The following is a 25028-nucleotide window of genomic DNA, read 5'->3' as shown; positions in this document are numbered from 1 at the left end:
TACTATGAACAATGATATGCCAACAAATTAGATAACCTAGAAAAAAATGGATAAATTCCTAGAAACATATAACCTACCAAGATTGAATCATGAAGTAACAGAAAATCTGAACAGAGCAATGACTAGTAAGGAGACTGAATCAGTGATCAAAAAATCTCCCAACAAAGAAGTGTCCAGAATTACATGGCTTCACAGCTGAATTCTACCAAACATTTAAAGAAGAATTAATACCAACTTTTCTCAAACTCTTCCAAAGGATAGAAGAGCAACAAACACTTCCAAACTCATTTTATGAGGCCAGCATTACCCTGATACCAAAGCCAGACAAGGACACTACAAGTAAAGATAATTATAGGAAATTATCCCTGGTGAATATAGATACAAATTTCCTCAACAAAATATTAGTAAACCAGTCAACAGTACCTTAAAAAGGATTATACACCATGATCAAGTGGGATTTATCCCTGGGATGCAAGGATGGTTCAACATAGGCAAATCAATAATTGTGATACACCACATTAACAAAATGAATAAAAATCACATTATCATCCGAAAAGATGCAGAAAAAGCATTTGACAAAATTCAACAGACTTTCATGATAAAAACTCTCAACAAATTAGGCATAGATAGAACATACCTCAACACAATAAATTCCATAATAAATGCCACAGCTAACCTCATACTCAATGGTGAAAGGTTGAAAGCTTTTCCTCTAAAATCAGGAACAAGACAACAATGCCCACTCTCATCTCTTTTATTCAACATAGTACACAAAGTCCTAGCCAGAACAATTAGGCAAGGAAAAGAAATAAGAAGCATACAAATTGGAAAGGAAGAAGTAAATTTTTCCGTTTATAGTTAACATGATATTACATGTTGAAAACCCAAAAGATTCCACCAAAAAAACTGTTAGAATAAAAAAATTCAATAAAGTTGCAAAATATAAAATCAACACACAAAAGTCAATTATGTATCTATATACTAATGAACTGTCAGAAAGAGAAATTAAGAAATAATCCCAGTTACAATTGCATTAAAAAGAATACAATATGTAGGAATACATTTATACAAAGAAGTAGAAGATCAGTACACTGAAAACTATAAAAAATTGATGAAAGAAATTGAATAAGACATAAATAAATGGAAAGACATTCCATGTCCATGGATTGAAGAACATTGTTAAAATGTCCATACTACCCAAAGCAATCTACATATTCAATGCAATGCTTATCAAAATTGCAATGGCATTTTTCATGGAAAAAGAAAAAAACAATCCTAAATTTTATTGAAACAACAAAAGATCCCAATTAGCCAAAGCAATCTTTAGAAAGAAGAACAAAGCTAGAAGCATCACACTTCCTGATTTTAAACTATATATTACAAAGTTATAAGAATCAAAACAATTATGTTTGTGGTCTAAAAATAGACACACACATCAATGGAACAGAATAGAGACCCTAGAAATAAGCCCATGCATACATGGTCAATTAATTTTTAGCAAAGGAGCCAATAATATACACTGGGGAAAGAAGAGTCTCTTCAGTAAATGGTGTTAGGAGTGCTCACTTCAGCAGCATATATACTAAATTTGGAAAGAAACAGAGAAGATTAGCATGTCCCCTGTGCAAGGATGGCACCCAAATTCATGAAGCATTCCATATTTTTAGATGAACTTATTTGCAAAGCAGAAATAGAGACACAGATGTAGAGAACAAACCTATGGATACCAAGGGGGGAAGGGGTGGTGGGATGAATTTGGAGATTGGGATTGACATATATACACTACTATGTATAAAATAGATAACTAATGAGAACCTACTGTAGAGCACAGGGAACCCTACTCAGTGCTCTGTGGCGACGTAATGGGAAGGAAATCTGAAAAAAAAAGGGATATATGTATACGTATAACCGATTCACTTTGTTGTACAGCAGAAACTCACACATTGTAAAGCAACTATACTCCAATAAAAATTAATTTTATAAATAAATAAACGGTGTTGGGAAAACTGGATATCCACACGCAAAAAAGAATGAAATTGGACCCTATATCTTACATTGCACACAAAAGACAATTCAAAGTGGATTAAAGACTTGAACATAAGTTGTAACTTCTAGGAAAAAAACGTAAGGAAAAAGCTCCTTGACGTTAACATTGGTCTTGTTAATGATTTGAGGGGTTTTTGTTAGTTTGTTTGGCTGTGCCACACAGCTTGTGGAATCTTAGTTCCCAGACCAGGGATTGAACTCCGGCCCACCGCAGTGAAAGTGCTGAGTCCTAACCACTGGACCACCAGGGAATTCCCTTGGTAATATTTTTTTGGATTTGACACCTAAAGCAAAAGCAACGAAAGCAAAAATAAACAAGTGGGACTACATCAAACGAAAAGCTTCTGCACACAAAGGAAACCATCAACAAAATGAAAAGGCAATCTATGGAATGGGAGAAGACATTTACAAACCACGTATCTGATATAAGGTTAATATCTAAAATGTATAAAGAACTGAACTCAATAGCAACTCCCCAAAAAATCCAATTAAAAATGTGCAAAGGACCTGAATAGATATTTTTTCCAAAGAAGATATTCAAATGACCAACAGGGACATGATAAGGTGTTCAACATCACTAATTCTCAGGGAAATGCAAATCAAACCCACAATATCACCTAACACCTGTTAGGATGCCTATTATCAGAAAGACAAGAAATAGCAAATGCTGGTGAGGATGCAGAGAAAAGGGAACCCTTGTGCATTGTCAGGGGGAGTGTAAACTGGTACAACCACTGTGGAAACCAGCATGGAGATGCCTCGAGAAATTAAAAATAGAACATATTATTCAATAATTCCACTTCTGAATAGAAACAAAATCATTATTTCAAAGAACCAGCTGTACTTCCATGTTAATTGCAGCAATATTCACAATAGCCAAGATATTGAAACAACCAAAGTGTCCGTCAACTGATGAATGGCTAAAGACAATGTAGTGTATGTATATACCATGGAATATTATTCAGCCTTAAAAAAAATCCTGCCATTTGTGACAACATAGATGAACCTGGAGGGCATTATGACAAACTAAATAAGGCAGACAGAGAAAAACAAATACTGCATGGTATCACCTATATGTGGAATCTGATAAAGAAAGGTCAAATTCTTAAAGAATAGAATGGTGGCTGTCAGGGGGAAAGAGGGAGAGGTTGGTAAAATTGTACACACTTTCAGTTATAAGATGAATAAGCACTGAAGATCTAATGTATAATGTGATTGTAATTGATAATGCTGTGTTATATAATTAAAATTAGCTAAAAGAGTAGAACTTAAATGTTCTCACACACAAAAAAGATAAATATGTGAGGTTATGGTTGTGTTAATTAACTTGATGGTGGGAATCCTTTCACAATATATACATATATAAAATCATCCCATTGAATACTTTAAATATATTACATTTTTATTTGTCAGTTATACCTCAGTAAAGCTTAAAAACCTAATACACAGGCACAAAATTGATATCAATGATGACAAAAAAATAATTCACACCTGTGCTGGAATACTAGAAATTTTTAAAGTTTTATATATTATATATTGTCTAATTTAATTCTCATTTAATTCTTAGAGACACCTTGTGAATTTATATAACTATCTTAAGCTAAACCTGGATTATTAATTATGGCAACAGAATTAGTCAAAACTTTTATTGTTATACTTTTCAGTTCAGCAACTTAAAATACCTAATAAAAAGTAAATAGACATTTTCAAAAAGAAAAAGAAAAACTTTCTGAAGCTTAAAAACAGAGAGGAAAAAAAAGACAGTGGTCTAGCAGGTACTTGCAAAACACTCAGGATGGGCCAAATGCCCTTCTAGATGCTTTACCAATGTTAACTTTTTTTTTTAACCTGAAACAATGGAAATTTATCATCTCACAGTTATGGAGGCTAGAAATTCACAACCAAGGTGCTGGCGGGGTCCTGGTCCCTCTGAATGCTTTAGGGGAGGATCTCTCCTTGCTTCTTCCTAGCTGCTGGTGGTTTCTGACAATCCTTACTATTCCATGGCTTGTAGTTGCATCACTCCAATCTCTGCCTCTGTCTCCACATGGCGCCTTCTCCTCTGTCTGCCACTGTGTCTGGGCCTCTTGCCCTTTTCTTATAGTGATACCATTCTGGACTTAGGGGCCAATCTATCCTCGCAGCTACCCTCTGAGATAGGTACTATATCAGCCCCATTTTACCAATAGGGAAACTGAAACAGAGAGGTTTTTAATTGGGGGCTTTCTTCTAATTTTGTTCGAAGTCATAGACCTAGTGAAGGACAAAGCTGGCACTTGAACCCAGCCAGCCTGCGTCTATAGTGAATGCTCTTAATTCCAAAGCCTCATGGGATTTATCTAGAGAAAGAACCCCTCAAAATGCAAATTTTTAGACTTTACTTGATTACATCAAGTCCACATCAATGAAAAGACAGCCACACCCAAAAAATTTCCTGAAAATATTTGAATAGACAAATATTTGAATAGACCAACAATAATTTTACAAACACCTAACCTGAAAACAAAACAAAACCGAACAAAAGAGTTACTTTTGGAGGAGCAATAATCAAGCCAATCTGAGACCTCTCCTCTGGAATGCTAAATGCCAAACGACAATTAAATCATCCTACAGAGGTTTGAGGCAAGCTGGTTACGGACCAATTTTTTTTTTTTTTTTTTTTTTTTTTTTTTTTTTTTTTGCGGTACGCGGGCCTCTCACTGTTGTGGCCTCTCCCGTTGCGGAGCACAGGCTCCGGACGCGCAGGCGCAGCGGCCATGGCTCACGGGCCCAGCAGCTCCGCGACACGTGGGATCTTCCCGGACCGGGGCACAAACCCGTGTCCCCTGCATCGGCAGGCGGACTCTCAACCACTGCGCCACCAGGGAAGCCCGGACCAAGAATTTTGCTCATCTGTGAAGTCAAAGACATCCCATGAAAGAGCAGGTTCAGAAAATATAGGCCACCACAAACCCTTCTTGAAAGAATAAGTGGAAGACACGCCCCTATTCTAAATGACCAGAAGATTAATCAAAGTTAAAAGCTTGAGCACGGGGAATTTGTGGAAAAAGGAGGCTAATGATAAGTAGGAAAGCAGGTAAACATAGAGTCTTGGAGTTTAACCTAAACTGACTGTTGAAAATACTGTTTCAAAACTGAACGCAAATGTCAATTAAAATATTTGACATGGAAGATATATGATATACAAAAGAATAATTTAATAAACACAGTCTGCTGTGCCAAATCCAAAATTATGTTTTAAGACTGAGAAGCGTTAAGGAGGAAGAAAAACTCTCACTTGATTCCTCATCTAAACTGCTTGGTTGTGGAAGAATCAGAATGTTTAGTTTCATTTCTAACTTCGACATTTAAAGAGACAGGAATTGATGAACGCTGATCAAATTCCTATAAATCTCATTTCACACCAAGATCTTGATAGCTCTCTAAGCTCCAGCTACAGCGTAATTTTTTTTAAATGTTGCTGTTGGGTTGTTTTTAGGATTTTTAATGGCTTCCTTCTATCACTGGTCCTTTTCATCTATTCCCTCTGGATGGAATGTTTCCACCTTGGTCACCACCCTCCCTTTAACAAGTTATCTCCTATTTATTCTTCATGTTTTAGGTCATATTTAATTTCTCAAGGAATTTTCCAAGACCTTCAGGCCTAAGTCAACTCCCTTTGTCATGGCCTCTCATAGAACTGCATTCCTTTCTTTTGGTGGGTTTATCAGTGTATAATCATGATTTGTAATGCAATTATTTGCATCTATTAATTAATGCAATTCTTTTATTTATATCTATGTCCCCCACTGCCGCCTCACCCCATCAGGGACTGGAGTTGTGTTTTTTCCTCTTTATTTTTGTGCCTAAAGCCTGGTAAAATGCCTGCCACATAGGAGGTAGTTCATGTTTGTTGAGTAAATTAATAGGAAATATAAAACAAATAAAACACAGCCCAAACAATAGAAGATGTAAAATAAACTTCAAAGCAGCATAAAAACAGAAGGCACAAATGCAGATGATTGAAGAATGAGTATATATTTCAGTCATGACATTCTGCATATGTAGGTTAAGCTGCCTCATTTAAGTCAAACATTCCTAATGTAAACCTACACAACGTCAAGGGACAACTTGAAAGGTATGAAAATAAGAATAAAATCATTGGGTGGTGAAGATATAGAAAGAAAATGTAAAAAAAAAAAAAAAAGCAGAGCTAGTGATAATTTCAGACAATATAGAATTCAAGTTTTTTAGAGCATCTTATATAAGAAAGAAGATAAATGGAATGATTTGATTGTTTTAGGATACTTTAACCCATCTCCCAGTCATAGATCTATTATGGAGGAAAAAAAGATAGTGATGATTTAAATAGGATAAGTATTAAGATTAATTATACATATGTACGTATAGTCAGTTATACAGTTCATAAATATACCAAGGTTGTGTCTACCAAGAGAAAATACACTTGCTTTGAATGCCTAATGGAATAATTAGAAAATATGATTATTAACTAGGCTATGAACACATGTATATAAATGAATATTCCAATAGCCAGACATTGAAGAGGCCACATATTCTGTCCATGATGATAAATAACTAGAAATGCTCTTATAAATATGAATTTTAAATATTCCTCAAGATTGAAAAGTTAAGTAACATTGCTCTAAGTTACTATTAGGACAAAGATAACTCTGACAAACCATAAACTATTTTTAAAGTGTTTAAAATGAGATTATCTAAATAAAAAAACTTAATTAGTACAGCCAAAGCTATTCTCAAAGAGAAATATAAAGTTCTAAATGGTTTTTTCATAAATATTAAAGAATTAAAGAATTAATAGTAAGGTGAACTGAAGGAAATAAATAATGAAAGCAGAAAACATTTATTTTATGAAATATTTAAAATTATATGTAAATTGAAGTCCTATTCTTTTGAAAAACATTTAAATGGAGAAGTCTTTGAAAAATTTAACCAGTAAATAGAGAAAAACAAAATAATTAATATTAGAAATAAGAAAAATCCTATTAAAATCCCCATGGTAGAGATTTTTTTTTTAAAAAAAAGAATATATGAATACATTCTACTCTAATAAAATTCGAGGTTATCAGTGAAATGGAAGGATTTGGAGGAAAATACCAAACTGGTTAAAGAAGAAAAAAAGTGGATTAAGCAATAAATAACCAAGGTAGAGATTGAAAATTTTACTAAAGAACAAAATTATCTCCACAACTGAAAGAAGTTTGATAAATTCTTTGATTCTTTCAAAGATGACAACTCTCATCTCATGTAAATTATTGTAGAACAAAGAATAAATTTAAGAATAAAGAGAATAATTTGCCTTCTCCAAGTACGGTTGGTTTAAAATTTGGAATACTCATTAATATAATAGCTAGCTTAAGAGTTGACTCTTTTACATGAAAAAGTGAAATGAACCAAGCCTAGATTCCAATCCATCCTCTTCTTAGGACTCATAAACCAGGAGGGACATTAGCAATGAACGTAATGAGAAAAATAAGAGAAGAGAGGAGGGAGAAGTGGAAGGGGCATGATTATTTAAATTCTTCTAAGCAAACCTGGGAAGCTGGCCACAGCAAGAAGGAGGTAACATTTCAGCGCCCACTCCAGGATAGGAAATCAAGCCACAAGATTTATATGTATTGTCTTTAAAGTCTTCCCAAACCACCATGAATTAGATCTTTTCATCTCCATTTGGGCAGATGAGAAGTTAGACTCACACACTTCAGGTAACTTGCTCAAAGATCACAACAGTAGTTAATGGTGGAACCTGATTTTGAAGACACGTTTGCCTACCCTCAAACATTTTTAAAAGGTCACCAAGCCATCAAAGTTGGGCAAAGGACAGATTGGAAAAAGAGGTCACTAATTCAGAAACACCACTCTGTGAGAAGAAAAAATGACAACTCTGAAGAGACATATTCACAGGAACATCATTCTTTGCATGTGGGCATCTTTTGAAATTTCACACTCTCTCTCCCAAGGCTAAGCCGGCTTCCTGTAAGTCTGTCAAGTTGTTGTGTTTAAATAGCTAATGCCTGGTACCCAACTGTCTCCCTGTGATAGTGCTAAGTCAGTGTCAGTAATGAAAGATAAAAGTTTAAATTCTGGGTCCCTATAAAAGCTGTGCATGGCCTATTTTCTCCAGATCCCCATGCCAAGAATCTATCTCCACCGTGCATTTTCTGAGTCTCAGTGAGATAACAAAGCTTTTTAAGTCGTACCCATCCTTGAGAAAGCTAACAATCCTACATTCTAAGGCCCTGACTACAGACTCCCCGGGAAGAATAGTAGGAACCTCAAGGGCTTATCCACGATGTTGGAAAAGGCTAGAAAAATGCCATGCCATTACACAGACTACATATTTATAAGTATTATAGCTATGATTTATTGAACATGTTCAATAATTTAATATTGTACTAAGCACCTCATGTTGTTTATCCCACTCAATCCTCACAGCAACTCTATGCGGTGGGTAGGTTAGTCATTAGGACTGTTTGTAAATAATCCAGTTCTTTCCTTCCAGGCGTATGGTAGAATTGCCCTTCCTTATCCTCTTTGAAGTTGAGGCTCAGCCTTGTGACTTTTTTGTCAATATACTGTGAGATGAATTGACAAGTATCACTTTGAGATAGAAGCTTTATGAGACAAACTATACTCTTTTTTCCTGTCTCACCAATTGTGGTAACATACATCAAAATGGAATCTCCATCAGTCTGGATCCCCAAGTGACTAAGGTGACTAGGGTTCCCATGCTGACTTTCAGTGGCAATATAGTGAGGGCAAAAATTCAACTTTTGTTGTTTCAAACCTGAGGCAGATTGTTCTATAGATGGTGACATCAAATAGTCCATTACCCATGCTCTTCTTACATTGTGACATTGACACTCTTCCACTGACAAGTAGGGTCTATGTTCCCCTCAACCTGAGTCAGGCTGAGAACATGGCGGAAGTGACACTAGACAACTTCTGAATCTAAGTCATAAATTGCAGTACAGCTTTTGTCTGTTCCTCTTGAGATACTTGCCCATGGAATACAGCTCCATGCTGTGAGGAAACTAAGCAGACACATGAAACGGCCACATTCGCAGCTGAGGTCCCAACCAACAGCCAACCTGAACCACCAGACACATGAGTGTATGAACCTTCATATGATCCAGTCCCCACTGGATGCTGGCTGGTGCAGAGATAAGTTATTTCCACCAAGCTCTGCCCAAAGTACAGATCTGTGGGCAAAATAAATGTAGTTGTTTTAAGCCACTAAGGTTTTTTTTACTTTGTTTTGTTTTGCTTTTTGATGGGGCTGGGCGGGTTCATCACAAAGCAATAGATAACTGGAACAACTCTATTTAAGTTTTGAAGTTGTTATTGCCAGCATAACTTATACATTCTAATGGATGCAGCAAAAGTCTTATTGTTTTCCTCATTTTGTAAGTGGAGAAACAGAATTGCAGTGAGGTAAGATAACTGGTTCAAAGCACACAGCCAAGGAAAGATTGGCAGTGTAGAAGAGATAGGAAAAGGGAAATAACACTGACACTTAACATATGGACAAATTGCACTATACTCATTTAAATAGTATTCTCAAAACAAAAAAATAACTGTGAGAAGAGTGTGGTATTTCCATTTTACAGCACCTTGAGGATTGAGACTATTTTTTCATACTTTTCATCTCCGGGATTAAGCGCATTTTTTTTTAAGGCCCTCAAGATCCTCAGTTAATGTTTGATGGATTAAATTAAGTTGAACTCAATGGCTCAATGGATAGAAGGTCAAGAGGGGCTTGAAGGAAGCCCAGGCTTGCATAGCTGCCAAGTGGTCAATCTCATAGTTAAACTCAGATAGGACTCACTCCAAAGCCTGTGCCTTTTCTGTATATAACTGTTGATAGTAAGGGGATAGACATCTCATCTCAAGGGTATTGGTAAAGTCCTAGCAGTATTCCCTCTGGGTGAGAGACCTTTTTAAAAGTCAGGGAAGCATGGACAAATTACTCTCAGATAAAAGAAGCAGAGATCTGGCTACTTCTGAGTGGCAGGTTCTTGACAGACCCCTGGTGCCTATCTCAAGAGAGTAAACTTTGAGGAATAAAGCTCTATTTCACCAACATCCTGTTTTCAAATAAGATCACATTCACAGGTTCCAGGGTTTAAGACTTCAGCATATCTTTCCGAAGGACACAATTCAATTCACAACACTAATTATATGGAGTGATTTATGCTATAATTATTGACCATATGGATATCTCCTTTTGTGGAGTATCCATTGCAAGTTTTGAGTCATTTAAAAAATTGGACTGTCTCTCTTTTTCCTATTGATTTCTTGATATTTATGGATACAAATCCATTGCTTATCATGAAATTGTATTGAATTTTATCAAATGCTTCCTATTTTTTTAGTTGAAAATTTTCCTTATTTATGCAGCTAATGAGGTTAATTACTCTGATTTTTTTAAAGGTTAAACCAATCTTTAATTCCTGAAATGAACTCAGTTTGGTCGTGATGCATTACTTTTTTTATACATCATTGAATTTGATTTACAAATATTTTAGTTAAGGTTTTTGCAATTGTGCTCATGGGAGAAAGTGGCCAATAATTTTATTTTACTGTAACGTACCTGTCAGGTTTTGGTATCAAGAATATACTGACTTAATAAAATAAGTTTTCCTTTTTCTGTTCTCTGGAAGACTTTATAATTTTGTGTTATTTTTACTTAATGGATTAGAAAAATTCATGTGGAAAACCAAGTGGACCTAGAGTTTTTTCCTTCTCTGTTTTCCTGTTTTTTTTCTATCACAGTTACTAAGAAGTATGTTAGTTATCACTTTGTATCTTTTGACCTAATGTTATTAGATGCATATAAATTTAGAATTGTTATATTTTCCATTTGAATCAAAAATTTTTAGTGAAATATCCAACTTTATCTCTATTAACACTTCTTGCTTTCAAAAGTACTTTATTTACTGTTAGTATAGGTATATTAAATTTCTATGTGTTTATATTTAAGGCTTATCTCATAATTTGCATCTAGTTGATTTATTTTCTCTATGTAGTAAGACAAATTTTGGTGTTTAATTGTAATATTTAGTACACTTACATGTAGCATAACTACTGATATATTTGAGTTTAAATATACTATCTTCTATTTGTCCCCTTTAGTTTGTGTTCCTTTAGTTTCCTTTAAAAAAATTTCCTATGGGGCTTCCCCAGTGGTGCAGTGGTTAAGAATCTACCTGCCAATGCAGGGGACACGGGTTCAAGCCCTGGTCCAGGAAGATGCAGTGGAGCAACTAAGCCTGTGTGCCACAACTACTGAGCCTGCACTCTAGAGCCCACGAGCCACAACTATTGAAGCCCACGCACCTAGAGCCCATGCCCCTAGAGCCAAAGCCACTGCAATGAGAAGCCTGTGCACCGCAATGAAGAGTAGACCCCACTCGCCGCACCTAGAGAAATCCCGCACGTAGCAACGAAGACCCAATGCAGCCAAAAATAAATAATTAAAAACAAATAAATTTATTTTAAAAAAATTTCCTATTATATATACTTTCTTTTATTCATTTTTACTGGTTAACTCTAGATAGCAATATGCATCATTGATTAACTTTTGTAACTTCCTGAACAATGGAAAGATTGTACAAAATTTTAGCTCCATTTATTCCATTCTGATCCTTGTACTATACTCATATATGTATGTTTATTTTCATTTTTCCTGAGTTACCTGCTTCTATCTGGAATAACATTTCTTTTTCCTGAGGAACTCCTTTTAGTATTTCTTTTAGTACAGTTTGTCTGGTGATGAATTCTTCCAATATTTTCACCTGAAACCGTCTTCATTACACCTTAATTTAATTTTTTTTTTTTTTTTTTTTTTTTTTTGCGGTACATGGGTCTCTCACTGTTGTGGCCTCTCCCATTGTGGAGCGCAGGCTCCAGATGCACAGGCTCAGCGGCCATGGCTCACGGGCCTAGCCACTCTGTGGCATGTGGGATCCTCCCGGCCCGGGGCATGAACCCGTGTCCCCTGCATCAGCAGGCGGACTCTCAAGCACTGCTCCACCAGGGAAGCCCCTCACCTTAATTTTTGAGAGATATTTTTATTGGACATAAAATTTTAGGAAGCTATTTTTCAGTCTATTAAAATTTTTGTTCCATTGCCTTCTGCCTTCCATCATTTCTACTGAAAAGTCAGGTATAAATCTAATCTATAGCTAGATTACCTGTAAATTTCTTATTATTGTCTATTTTTTTCTTTGAGTCATTTGATTCTGTTTCCTGGCCCACCTCAAAATTTTGGATTGAATGTTAGACATTTTATATGAAATATTAAGGAGGCATTGGATGATTTTATTTTCCTCCAGAAATTATTTTTCTTCTTTGACCATTGACAAGTTATCTCAGTCCAATCAGGGAATATGATGATTTGAGGATGTGGCTGGTCTACCAAGACCCCTTCTCCTTGAAGTTAATTTTTATTTCACCAGACTCATGAGACTCATAAAATCTCCACTTAGCTTTCTAGCTCCTTAGAAGCTGTTTTAAATGTGTATACACTACTTTGGCATTGGCAAATACCTCTAGAAGAAATCGTGCTCAGAATGTTGTGTTCAGTTTTCTCTTTCCACTAGAATCTTGTCCCATCAACTGCTGGCTGCATTGGTAGGCTCAAACTTCAGTTTTACTTCTCTAACTCATTAATACTGCCATAATACTTACTATTCCAGTTTATTTTTTAATGCTATATCCTCACTGCAAATTAGCAAATGGTCCAAGGGGGAAAAGTAGTGATATGTAGTATGTATAGTTTACCTCAGCTCTTTTCCTTTCTCTTTGGAATGTTGGTCTCTGAAGTGCTGGGTGCTTTTGTTGCTCTCCTTCAAACAGCTGCTTTTTGTATGTTATATAGCTTTTATAGTTGTTCATCATGGGAGAGTTAGCCTGATACAAGCTACTCCTTCATAGCCAGAAGTACAAATCTTGTATTTAATTTTATAATATACACTTCCCACCAAAGTATGTGTCAGGAACATTTTTCTATGTTATTGAAAAAATTTTAAATATAACTTTCAGGGGCTACATGATATGCCACTATAATGCATGTATCACTGTTGCCTACACCAGTTCTCTGATATTACGCACCTTCAGGCTACTTGCAATTTCTCACTATTTCAGGTTTTTACTAGGGAGACTTTGGATATGTTTCCCTAGACATTATGTTTATGTTTTCTGTGTATAAGATTGCTTCTGGTATATGATATAATGTGTATACATGAGCAACTGCTAAATATTGTGTGACAAGGAAATAAATAGGAAGGCTATGTGAAATAAGCAAATTTTACATGATCTTACTTGAAAGATTAATCTCTTATTCAGAAAAAATTAGTGACTTCACTATGAGTGAAACAGTTATGGGTTTAAATCTGAGTTTTATCACTTTATTAGCTGGATGACCCTGGGCAAACTTACTTAGCCTTGCTGAGTCTGTTTCCTCACTTTTTGAAGACAGATACTATTATCCACCAGACAGTTGTAATTTTTTAAAAGAAATAGTTATCTATGTATGTATATATATACACCAGAAGCTCCCTCAAGAACAAGGTTTAGACTCTTATTTTATTCACTCATTCAAAAATATTTACTGAGCATTTATGGCATGGGGCATTGGGGCTACAACTGTGGACAAGTCAAATAAATCTATACTCACATGAAGTTTACATTATACAGGGGTTGAGACTGACAATAAGTAAATAAGTACCTTTGGGTAGTTACTAGTGCTGTGAAGAAAAGTTAAGAAGGATAAAACCTAGAAAGTCATGGTTGTGATGCTGTTAATTTGAAATGCTTGCAGGAAAATTCTCTATAAGTAGATAATGTTGAGCTCAAATGTATGAAATGAGAAAGCAAGATATTTGGAAATGTGGGGAAAAGATTTCCAGATAGAGAAAACAGTAGTGCAAATGTCTAGATTGGAGGAGCTCAATGGGTTTATTAAGCATGTAGAAAAAGTCAGTGTGATGGCAATGGAATGGAATGAGAATGCCAGGAGTGAGGTAGGCAGGAGCCAGTTCAAGAAGGGCCATTCTGACCATGATTGATGGAAAACCATTGGAGAGTTTGATCAGGGGGACATGTGATTATATTTTTTCATTCAAACATTCATTTTGGTTTCTGTATGGAGAGTAGTCAATAGGGACCAGTGTGGAAACAAGGGCTATTGCAGTCTTCTTTTATCTTAAATTCCCTATACTCAACACACTGTCTGGTGCATAATTGTGAACAATTGTCATTTTAAGAAAAAAGAAAGAAAAAGAACATTTGGATTACGGAATGTGCAACAGTCTCAAAATGCCTGCTTTGGAATTATGAATTCACCAATCAGTATAGCACAAAGCAGAGACAAACTACTTTTACAGTTAATCAAGGTTCATTCAAAAGCATTTTGAGTTCACAGGGAGACAGTGCAGTGTCAGGATTTTCAAACGATTTTGAAAAAAGAGCATCAATCAATATCCATCCATTATGGCCTTAAAATTGACTGCCTGGAGAACCAACTGCAAATACACAACCACAGTTTCTTCATCCTTGTGTCTAAGCAAGAAGACCAGGGTTGGTAGTAAAACCCTGATCCAATTTCTAGCTGAGAGAAATATTAGAACATTTTTTGTTATTTCAAATTTTCAAACTCTCATGACATTAAGCACTTTTGTGAACTAAAACAAGGACTTTTTTGTTTTAAATCTGGAAAACATGGGAGATAGCAAACTTGAAAGTCTCTTTTAAGTTTTGGCATGCCTGTGACATTAAACATTGAGTATCTTTGATCTCCAGAGGGATTAGGTTGGATACCATGTGTGGCCGTTCTTAAGCGGCCTCTGTAAAATGTCAGAAGGTTGAGAAACAGGTATTCAGGTGTTTGGTAATAGATAATCTATACTGAGAGGTACTAGAAATTATCCTCCTACTAGACTTGATGATTCTTATCAATGGAATGGTTGCTGGCTTCCCTAGTATCTGCAAGAGTCAGTGCATAATAAATATTGAGTGAATAAAATCCTGATCCAATAATAGAGCAGAAAGGCACTAGGATCGCAGAATATTTATTTGTTCACAAAAATATCATCAAACAATTTATATAATATATAAATATATTCGACCCTGTGTTAGATAGTGGGAAAATAAACATGAGAACAATTTAGTGAGGGAATAACCATTTTAAATTGTTAAATCAATGGGAAAGGTGCTGGAATGAAACAATCCATTATAATAAAGAGTGTGCAGGTACAATTAAACGGAGGTTCTGGAACTGGCTTTGGGTACTTTTCAAGATGGGCAGTATTGATCACTGATGGAGAGAGTAGTTACCCGCATTGTATAAAGAGAGCTTACCTTAACCTAACCCCTCTGAGTTCGCCTTGGGCCACAGACTCTGCTCCTACCCTCTCATCCTTCCTTACCCACTTACTAGTTATTCTTATATATATATTTTTAATTGAAGTATAGTTGCTATACAATATTATATAAGTTACAGGTGTACAATATAGTGATTCACAATTTTTAAAGGATACACTCCATTTATAGTTATTAGAAAATATTGGCTATATTCCCTGTGTTGTACAATACATTCTTATAGCTTATTTATACATAATAAAATAATGTATAAAATAAGTTTGTACCTCTTAATCCCCTGCACTTATATTGCCCCTCCTCCCTTCCCTCTCCTCACTGGTAACCACTAGTTTGTTCTCTATATTCATGAAATCTGTTTCTTTTCTAAATATCCACTAGTTTGTTGTATTTTTTTAGATTCCATATATAAGTGATATCATACAATATTTGTCTTTCTCTGACTTATTTCACTTAGCTTAATACCTTCCAAGTCCATCCATGTTGTTCCAAATGGCAAAATTTTCATTCTTTTTTATGGCTGAGTAGTATTCCATTGTGTGTGTGTGTGTGTGTGTGTGTGTGTGTATGTGTATGTATATATATATATATATATATATATGTGTGTGTGTGTGTATGTATATATATATACCACATCTTCTTTATCCATTCATCTGTTGATGGACACTTAGGTTGCTTCCATATCTTGGTAACAGTAAATAATACTGCTCAGGACATTGGGATACGTGTATCTTTTCAAATTAGTGTTTTTGGTTTTTTCAGATATATACCCCAGAGTGGAATTGCTGGGCCATATGGTAGTTCTATTTTTAGTTTTTTGAGAAACTATGTTTTTTGTAGTGGCTGCACCAATTTACATTTCCATCAGCAGTGTACAAGGGTTCCCTTTTCTCCACATGCTCACCAACATTTATTATTTGTGTTCTTTTTGATGATAGCCACTCTGACAGGTATGAAGTGGTACCTCATTGTAGTTTTGATTTGCATTTCCCTCGTGATTAGTGATGTTGAGCATCTTTTCATGTGCCTGTGGCCATCTGCATATCCTCTTTGGAAAAATGTCTATTCAGGTCTTCTGTCCATTTTTCAATAAGGTTATTTTTTGATGTTGAGTTGTATGAACTGTTTATATATTTTGGATATTAATCCCTTATTGGTCATATCATTAGCAAACATTTTCTCCCATTCAGTAGGTTGTCTTTTCATTTTGTCGACGGTTTCCTTTGCTGTGCCCACACATATATTCTTCAAAATAAACTTTTGAATGATTTCATCAAGTTCTAAAAGAAAATTCCACTGTAATTTTGATTGACATCTTCTTAGTCCCATGCACTAATTTGGAAGAATTTATAGTCTTAAAATACTTGACTTTCTCATAGAGGAACACAATCTGCCTCCCCATTTATTCAAATATTAATTTGTATTTCTCAGTATAGTTTTACAATTTTTATTTATTTTTATCCTAAACATTTCTGATTTAGATAATTCTTTTTTGTTTGGGCTTATGATGAATTGAGTACTTTGTGTATTTATATATTTAATTGATGCTTTTTTGGTATGTAAGAAGGCAATTGCATTTTTAAAAAATCTTATATTAAGCAACTTTGTTAAACTTTCTAATGTATCTTAATTTTTTTCACTTAATGCTCAGACTGTAGAAGAAATAAAAAATAATTTCCCTCCCTCATTGTTCTGTTTCATGTCATGTTGTGGAAATTCTGGCTGATATAATATATCTTGCCCATGGAGGAGAGGTACTTTTGTCTTGGTATTCCTCAGAGCTGGCCCCAGAGCTGACTAAATTACTTTTCTTTTCTACTACTGACCTTGACCGGCCTTACTGGTCTTTCTCAATTGAGAATGACTGGACCACCAGTCATGGAAGGTCTAGTGTGTGCTGGGAGTATGGCTGCTGTCCTGACCAACAAGTTCTAGTCAAGTGCTCTTCCCTTTACTCCCTTTCTCCTAAACTTCTAGATGTAAAACACAGTTTCTAAGCCCCTACACCTATAAAGGGGTAAATCCCGAGGCTTTGTAAATGGTGGATCCTGCCTTGAAGATACTAACATCTAAGTACAACCAATGATATTTCTCCTGTGAGCTCTATACAGCATATCCATTCAACCATCTGATCAGCATCTTCTCTCAGATTTCTCACTGAAATATCAAATTTTTTAAGCCTGAAATAGACATCTTGATTCTCTCATCCAACCACTGCCCATCTTAACCAATGCCACCAACTTTCACTATGTTACTCAAGCAAGAAACCTGGAAATTGTTGATTTTTTCCATCCCACTCACAAATCTCTCTTATCCCATCCGTCTGCAAGTACCATTGAGTTTATATCCACATGCCTTTAAAGTCTGTTTACCTCTCTCTATCTATATGGCTACCACATTAGTTCAGGCCACCATAAGCTCTTGCTTGCATTACTATGACAGCCTCCTAACTGGCTGTTTCACTTCTGTGCCTGCCCAGCATAATTCCAGCATCCAAAAACAGCTAAAGCAATTTTCTTAAAACCTATACCGTATTTCATCATTCCACGGCTTTAAACACTTACAGGTCATGGTAATTTCACTAGAATGAAATACAAACTCTTTACCATGGTCTCCAGGGTCCTCCATGACCTTGTCCTTGCCTCTTTCTCACATTGCTTTTTCTTCTCCACAGTTTACACTCCAGCTACACTGGCCTTTCCTCAGTTCTCCAAACATGACTTTGCAGATACTACTCCAACTGCCTGAATTGTTTATTTCCCTACTTGTTACATAGCTAATTACTTCTCATCCCTTATATCCATGGTCTTCAAATGTTTCTGGTACTCTATCATGGGGGAAAAACATTGAACCTAAACTCCCAATATAGGTATATTTATTTATTTATAAATTATATACAGGTAGTACTTATACTATATATACTTGTATATAATTTATACTATATTATGTACATTATGAAATATATACAAATATAGATCTATAAGGCAAATGTTAAAGATAAAAGATATTTTAAGTAAACAATCATGTCATTTTATGAATATGGCATTTTCTCTCCCCCCCAGCTTTACTGAGATATAATTGACATATAACATTATGTGAGTTTAAAGTGTGAAACATATTGATTTGATACACTTATATATTGCAAAATGATTACGACCATAGCATTAGCTAACACCTCCATCCCAGCACATAATTACCATTTCTTTTTTGTGGTAAGAACATTTACCCTCTAAGCAATATTCAAGTATACAACACAGTATTATTAGCTATAATCACCATGCTGTACGATAGATCCTTAGAACTCGTTGATCTTACAACTGGAAGTTTATACACTGTGACCAATATCTCCCCACCTCCCAACTATTGAATAGGGCATTTTAAAAGATAATTGATATAAATCTATATTTCAAGTCATCTTAATAATTTCTAGTTTGGCGGGAATTTTTGTTATGTTTGTGTCTTCATTATGATTATATTTAACTCCATAATGACGCAAACAAAGGTTCTGCACAAGGAATAGATGGATCAGTTGTTGTTTTCTTAATGTTGCCTGCATTTACTTTATTACTATTATTTTCTGTCCATGGTTTCTTTGCAGAAAGCTTCTAAAGCCACTTGTCAATTGTGTCACTGTTCACTTATTTAAAACTAGATAATATAACCTGAAAAATCTACTTAAGCCAGCACTGGTGGACTGTCACGCACTACTACCCATGGGAAGGGAAAGAGCAAGTGAGGTGCCACTGTCTGCCCCTCAACATTGTAGGATTCCATTTTCCCTCTCAAGAAATCCAACCTACTGTGTGTGACATGTGGTTATCTGACAAATTGGGGGGGGTGGGCAGAGAGAGCAGGAGGGGTGGAGAGGGTGAGGGAACCAGTAGATATAAATAGAATATAACTTCTTATTTTTAGATTTAAAAAATATCAAGAGGTTAATATTTTTTCTATATCTGAATAGATCTCTGGCACAGCATTTTGGCTATGGTCCTCATCCTAGAGACCACTACTTTATTTATCACCTCTTCTAAGTGCCTTGCAAGACCACCTACCTAAAGAGGGTCCCATTACCCCTGCCTGCCCCATAAGCTTCCTTTATAATTACTATGAAAGTTATACATACATACTGTATAAATATTATATATTTATAATTATTTATGCATTTCCAATTATTTATTAATATGTTAATTTGAGTTTTGTTTACAGCCTCCACAATGACAGAAACCCTTGTCCATCTTGTTTCAACACTTGTCCCCAGCCATCTATACAGCTCTGGGCTCTGCAAATATGTATGAAAGTTCAGCAATTCTCAACTTCAATTCCATGCTAAATTGACGTAATTGTAAGGTGAATGGCAAATCATTTGTTATTAATAAATTAAAATGAATATTTTATTTATATGGCTTTGAATTTCAATTAAGAGGAACTAAGTGTATCCTTATAACAAATATTACTTTGGGTTGTATTCATTTATAATTTTTATTTTATTTTTTATTTATTTATTTTTGGGGGCATGCTGTGCAGCTTGCGAGATCTTAGTTCCTCGACCAGAGATTGAACATGGGTTCTTGGCAATGAAAGCACAGAGTCCTAACCACTTGACCTCCAGGGAATTCCCTTATACTTTTTTAAATGGAGTAAAATGGTGAAATTTCACCCAGCGCCGGGAGAATTGTGCATAATCTACAACTTAGCTTGTGTATGTCCCATCTGATCCTTACTGATCAACGTGAACTTCACCTTTCCTGCACGTCATGGGACACTGCAGGTTAAGAACTGATGGCCTGACCCAGCAATCCCACTACTGGGCATATACCCAGAGAAAACCATAATTCAAAAAGACACATGCACCCCAATGTTCATAGCAGCACTATTTACAATAGCCAAGACATAGAAAAAAACCTAAATGTCCATCGACAGAGGAATGGATAAAGAAGATGTGGTACATATATACAATATTACTCAGCCATAAAAAAGAATGAAATTGGGTCATTTGTAGACATGTGGATGGACCTAGAGAGTTCATACAGAGTGAAGTAGTTAGAAAGAAAAAACAAATATCGTATAATAACCCACGTATGTGGAATCTAGAAAAATGGTATAGATGATCTTATCTGCAAAGCAGAAATAGAGGCACAGATGTAGAGAACAAATGTATGGATACCAAGGGGGAAAGGGGTGGGGTGAGTGGAATTGGGAGACTGGGATTGACACATATACACTATTGATACTATGTATAAAAGACTACTGATTGGAACATACTGTATATCACAGGGAACTCTACCTAATGCACTGTGGTAACCTTAATGGGAAGGAAGTCCAAAAGGGAGGGGATAATGGTATATGTATGGCTGATTCATTTTGTTGTGCAGTGGAGGCTAACACAACATTGTAAAGCAACCATACTCCAATAAAAATTTTTTTAAAAAAAGAAGAACTTATGGCCTACTGGGGGAGAAACACGAAGATGTACAGCATGGTGCATGATCTGATACAGGAATGGACCAAGAGCTATGGAAAAGGCAGTAGTGTGACCTGATTGCTATTCGGGTCAATAAATCTCGGTGGAGGAAAATGCCTTAGAAATAGACCTTAATTCTAGTCCTGCCTGTGCAATTTACTAGTGGTATGACCCTGCACACAGCTTTTGCACCAGGAACCTCAGCCCCTTCAACTCCAAAAATGACAATAATACCTCAAGCCTTCCTGATCTCAGAGGCTTGTTGTGAGAATTAAATGAAGCAGTCGATGAAGATTTTGTTCGGCTGAAAATATTCTATGAATGTTTTCATCAAAACCATTCTCTTCTCAGTTGCTCCACTGAGCTAAATTCACTTCAATTTAATAAATGTTCCATGAGCACTTCCTACGTTTCAGACAATATGCAAAGAACCTGGGATACAGAATAGATATAGACCCCACCCTCACCATCCAGCAGGAGAGCCAGACACACGCACAGGTAAGTACACAGAGTGTGGTTCATGCAGTAATAGACAGACATTGTCATTGGCCAGAAGAAAGAGCATGCAACAGGACTGGTGAACTCTGTTGTGTCAGGGGATGGTACTGTTTGCCTCAAGGAAAACTCATGGGAAGGAAGTCTGAGAGGTGTTTCGGTGTTTCAAAGGCATGCTGGAATAGGAGAGGGCTTGCCAAGCAGAGGAAATAGTATACGTGAAGGCATAGAACCCCTGCAACCTTGGACGAGCATGTTCTGTGTGTGTGTGTGTGTGTGTGTGTGTGTGTGTGTGTGTCCCTGTATATGTTGACCAGAGAATGGGGCAGGCAACCCTGTACAGTTCTCTGTGGTTCAAGAAGAAAGTAAGGGCAAGAGAGGTAGATGGGCAGGAGGGGTAAGGAGAGTTTGGCTGAGAGGTTGGCAAAAATATTACTAGCTCATACATAATGAGTATTTACTATGTAACAGGCTTTTCCCTGCATTGTCTCACAAAACATGGTCCCTTTTATTATTAGCTCCTTTTACAGATGAAGAAACAGGTCAAGTGAGGTTAAATGACTAGCCCAAGATCACAGCACTAAATAAATTGAGGATCCTGGGATTCATACCTGGCTCTAGAATTACAGATGCTGACGCTCCAGAAAGGACCAGGTTAAAACTAGGGCTGTGCTTCAGTATGTAGTGAAAGTCATGTGACCCTCAGATAATTGTAAACAAAGCAGCAGAGTTCATTTTCACCTCCACCAGGCCAGCTTCCGGAAGTATTCTTCTACCTCGAGCCTCTTAACCCTGCATTACAAGGTCGTGTTTCTTTGTGCCCTTCCAAGAGGAGCTGGAGCCTTTCAATCAAAGAGGAGACACTGGGTTTCTTTTCTGCAACAGCAAGCCCCCAGGCCAACTTCCTATGAGATCTTTTCTCCTTCCCATTGCTAAATTTGACTGACCAGACGTTCTATGGAGACGGAGTTTATAAACCTCACTTCCTGCGACATTCCCCACCCCTCCCCCATTCCCTTGCAGGCATCAGCTTGGAGCTTGAAGCCCCCTCCCCTTGGAATCCAGGCCCTGGGAGCTTCAGAAGGCTATAGGGCGCCTTCTGAATCTGGTCTTTGCATAATAGCAACCTCATTGGGTTGCAGACCTGCCTGCAAAGGTCACAGTGTGATGAACCCATGATTAACCCTGTTCTCCAATCAGAATTTTGATCTAATCTCTGGGACTGCACGGTTTTAACACACATGGTCCTTTTGTTTCTGTAGAACTGGAGACCTAAAATGTGACAGCCTCAGCTATGCCAAGCACCAGAGGAAACCATGGAGTTCATATTACAGATATCAGGCTTTTTTTTTCTTCCCGAGCTTCCATTCTCAACAGGCTCAAGCAGACCTTGGGTGATGGAATAGCTTCCTCCAAAGGAGGCTCTCCCCTTCTGCGGCTTAGCCATGCAAAGGACACTGACACCAGCAGTGTGTATTTTGCTTGGCTGTGATGTAGCACAATTGCATTTTGTCGGCAGGCTGGAAGTGGCCACCCCGGAGCTGCAAGCTATGGAGAACATTCATTTCTGCCACCAGAGACGGCTCAGCCACAGACATGGGTGATGAAATGGAACCTGGCATTGACCTTGTTGCTTTGCAAGGAGCAGATGGGATCTGGAGTCTGGTTAGCAAAGAAAAATGAATCAAGCCTCCTCGGTAGTGTTTGAAGAACAAGAGCTGGACCCAGCAGAATTCTTCAGTCTCCTTCCTCACCACTGTGTGTGTGTGTGTGTGTGTGTGTGTGTGTGTGTATGCATGCTTTTGCGTGTGCATATACACACACACATGCTGTATCTGACATGCCCTGGAGTGCCCTTGTGCGTGCCCTGTCACATATTTGGCATTTGACTGACATGTAAAACTCCCACAGATATCAATAGGACAGTAACTCAGAATGCATGAGTTTTGCTGTTGATAAGAAGACAGAGGAAAATGTTACTGAGACTACTTTCCAATCCCTCCAGGAGCCCTTCAGAGAAGGGAAGTCCCCCTTTAAAAAGTCAAGCAAAAAAAAAAAAAAAAAAAAAAAGAAAGTCACACAAGAGGTGAGGAATAAAGCGAATACAGCCAAGTGTAAAAATGCACCCACCCCAAATCATCTGCGTGTGCCCTCATCCTTTTGGTTTTGCTCCAGGTGGTTTTCCCCACCAGGAATGTCCTTACCCTCCCATTTCACATTTCCGGTGAAATTCTTTTCATCTTTCCAGTCCCAGCTGAATTTTCACTTCCTTCAAAAATCCTTCTAAGATTTTTCCCCACTCAGCACAAGTCATTCCGTCCTCTGACCTGTAAGTTTTTTGAGAGAAGGGAGGCTATGCCTGACACATATATGCCAGGTGCTCAGTGATGATACAGTAGGAGGACCACCAACCGGGAAGCAGTGGGACCTGAGTCCAAATCAGGCTCTCCCACACTGGAGCTGTGAGACTTTGGAGGTAGCCTCCCCAAGCCTCAGTTTTCTCATCTGTAAACATGTAATAACCCCTTCATGAGATGAATGGGAGTATTTAATGAGATAATGTATGTAAAGAGCCTCGCACCTAGTAGGTAATTCAGTACATAGGGCTTCCTTGGCCCAGAACCTGAGTCTGATTCCTCTTTGTATTGTATTTTGTACAATTGCTCACCCATTTTAGGCATGAGATGAATCTTAAGTAACTAAAGTAAATAGAACATATTTTCTACTTCGTCATTCTAAGGCATTGATATCAAATAATAAAATTACTAATGCTAAGGGAAACAGTAGCAAGCACTAGTACACAGAGGCTTTATCTTATTGCAAAGGCATGTATTATTTTGTCTTCATTAAAAACTCTGAAGGTAGATACAATTATCCCCTTTTGCAGATGAGGAAATTGAGGTACGCAGATGGCAGTGAGTGAATAAGATTTCAGACATAATCCTAGTGCTTAGCTATCACTCAGACAGTGGTTCTCAGCTATTGCTGCACAGGAGTATCACCTGTGGAGCTTTTAAAAATACCAATGCCCAGACCCCACCCTCAGATTTAGGCTCAGTCTGAAGTGGGTCCCAGTGATTGTTTCTAAAAGCCTCAAGTGATGCCATGTGCAACCAGGGATGAGAACTCCTGACTTCAGGCAATGCGGCAGTGCAGGTAGAATTTTATATCTTAACATAGCTCATGTGTTCCAGGTTTATGTTGCCCAGATTTGGGGACAGATCATCCCAACTTTATGAAATTGCTCTGATTAGATAATTCTGTCAACCCTCCCCAGCAGTACTTCTGAGACACCATTTATTTCCATGCCTAAGTCTCATTCATTCATTCATTTAGTTGGCCATTCTTTCAATCAGCAAGCCCTCTGAGCTCCTATCAAGAGCAAGGGGGAATTACAAGCAGGTAAGTCAGAGGAGCAGTGCTGACCTTCAAGGTGCTCAAAGTCTAATGAAAGAGGGAGGCACGAAAGCAAAGGACTAGGTTCAATATAGTTAGTGTCGGGAGGGAGATATGGTAGTTGCAGAAATCCGTAAGGCACTCCTAAACGCTCCCTCACCATCCTCATCTCTTGTCTTACCCTGGTGCCATAAATCCTGCCCACAAAGAGTTTGTAGCTAGCCATTATTGC

The 25028-nt window shown here is 37.0% G+C and overlaps 1 non-coding gene across 1 annotated transcript; it reads left to right on the top strand.

Moving 5' to 3' along the window:
• Positions 1-1558: 1558 nt before the first annotated feature.
• LOC131762094 (U6 spliceosomal RNA) lies at positions 1559-1665 on the top strand. Its single transcript, XR_009337172.1, has one exon. It is a non-coding gene; the product is annotated as a U6 spliceosomal RNA (small nuclear RNA).
• Positions 1666-25028: the final 23363 nt, after the last annotated feature.

The sequence above is a fragment of the Kogia breviceps genome, chromosome 8 (genome assembly GCF_026419965.1).
Source record: "Kogia breviceps isolate mKogBre1 chromosome 8, mKogBre1 haplotype 1, whole genome shotgun sequence".
NCBI lineage: Eukaryota > Metazoa > Chordata > Mammalia > Artiodactyla > Physeteridae > Kogia > Kogia breviceps.
The sequence above is the reverse complement of the archived record's forward strand: the minus strand, read 5'-3'. Positions and strand labels throughout refer to the sequence as shown.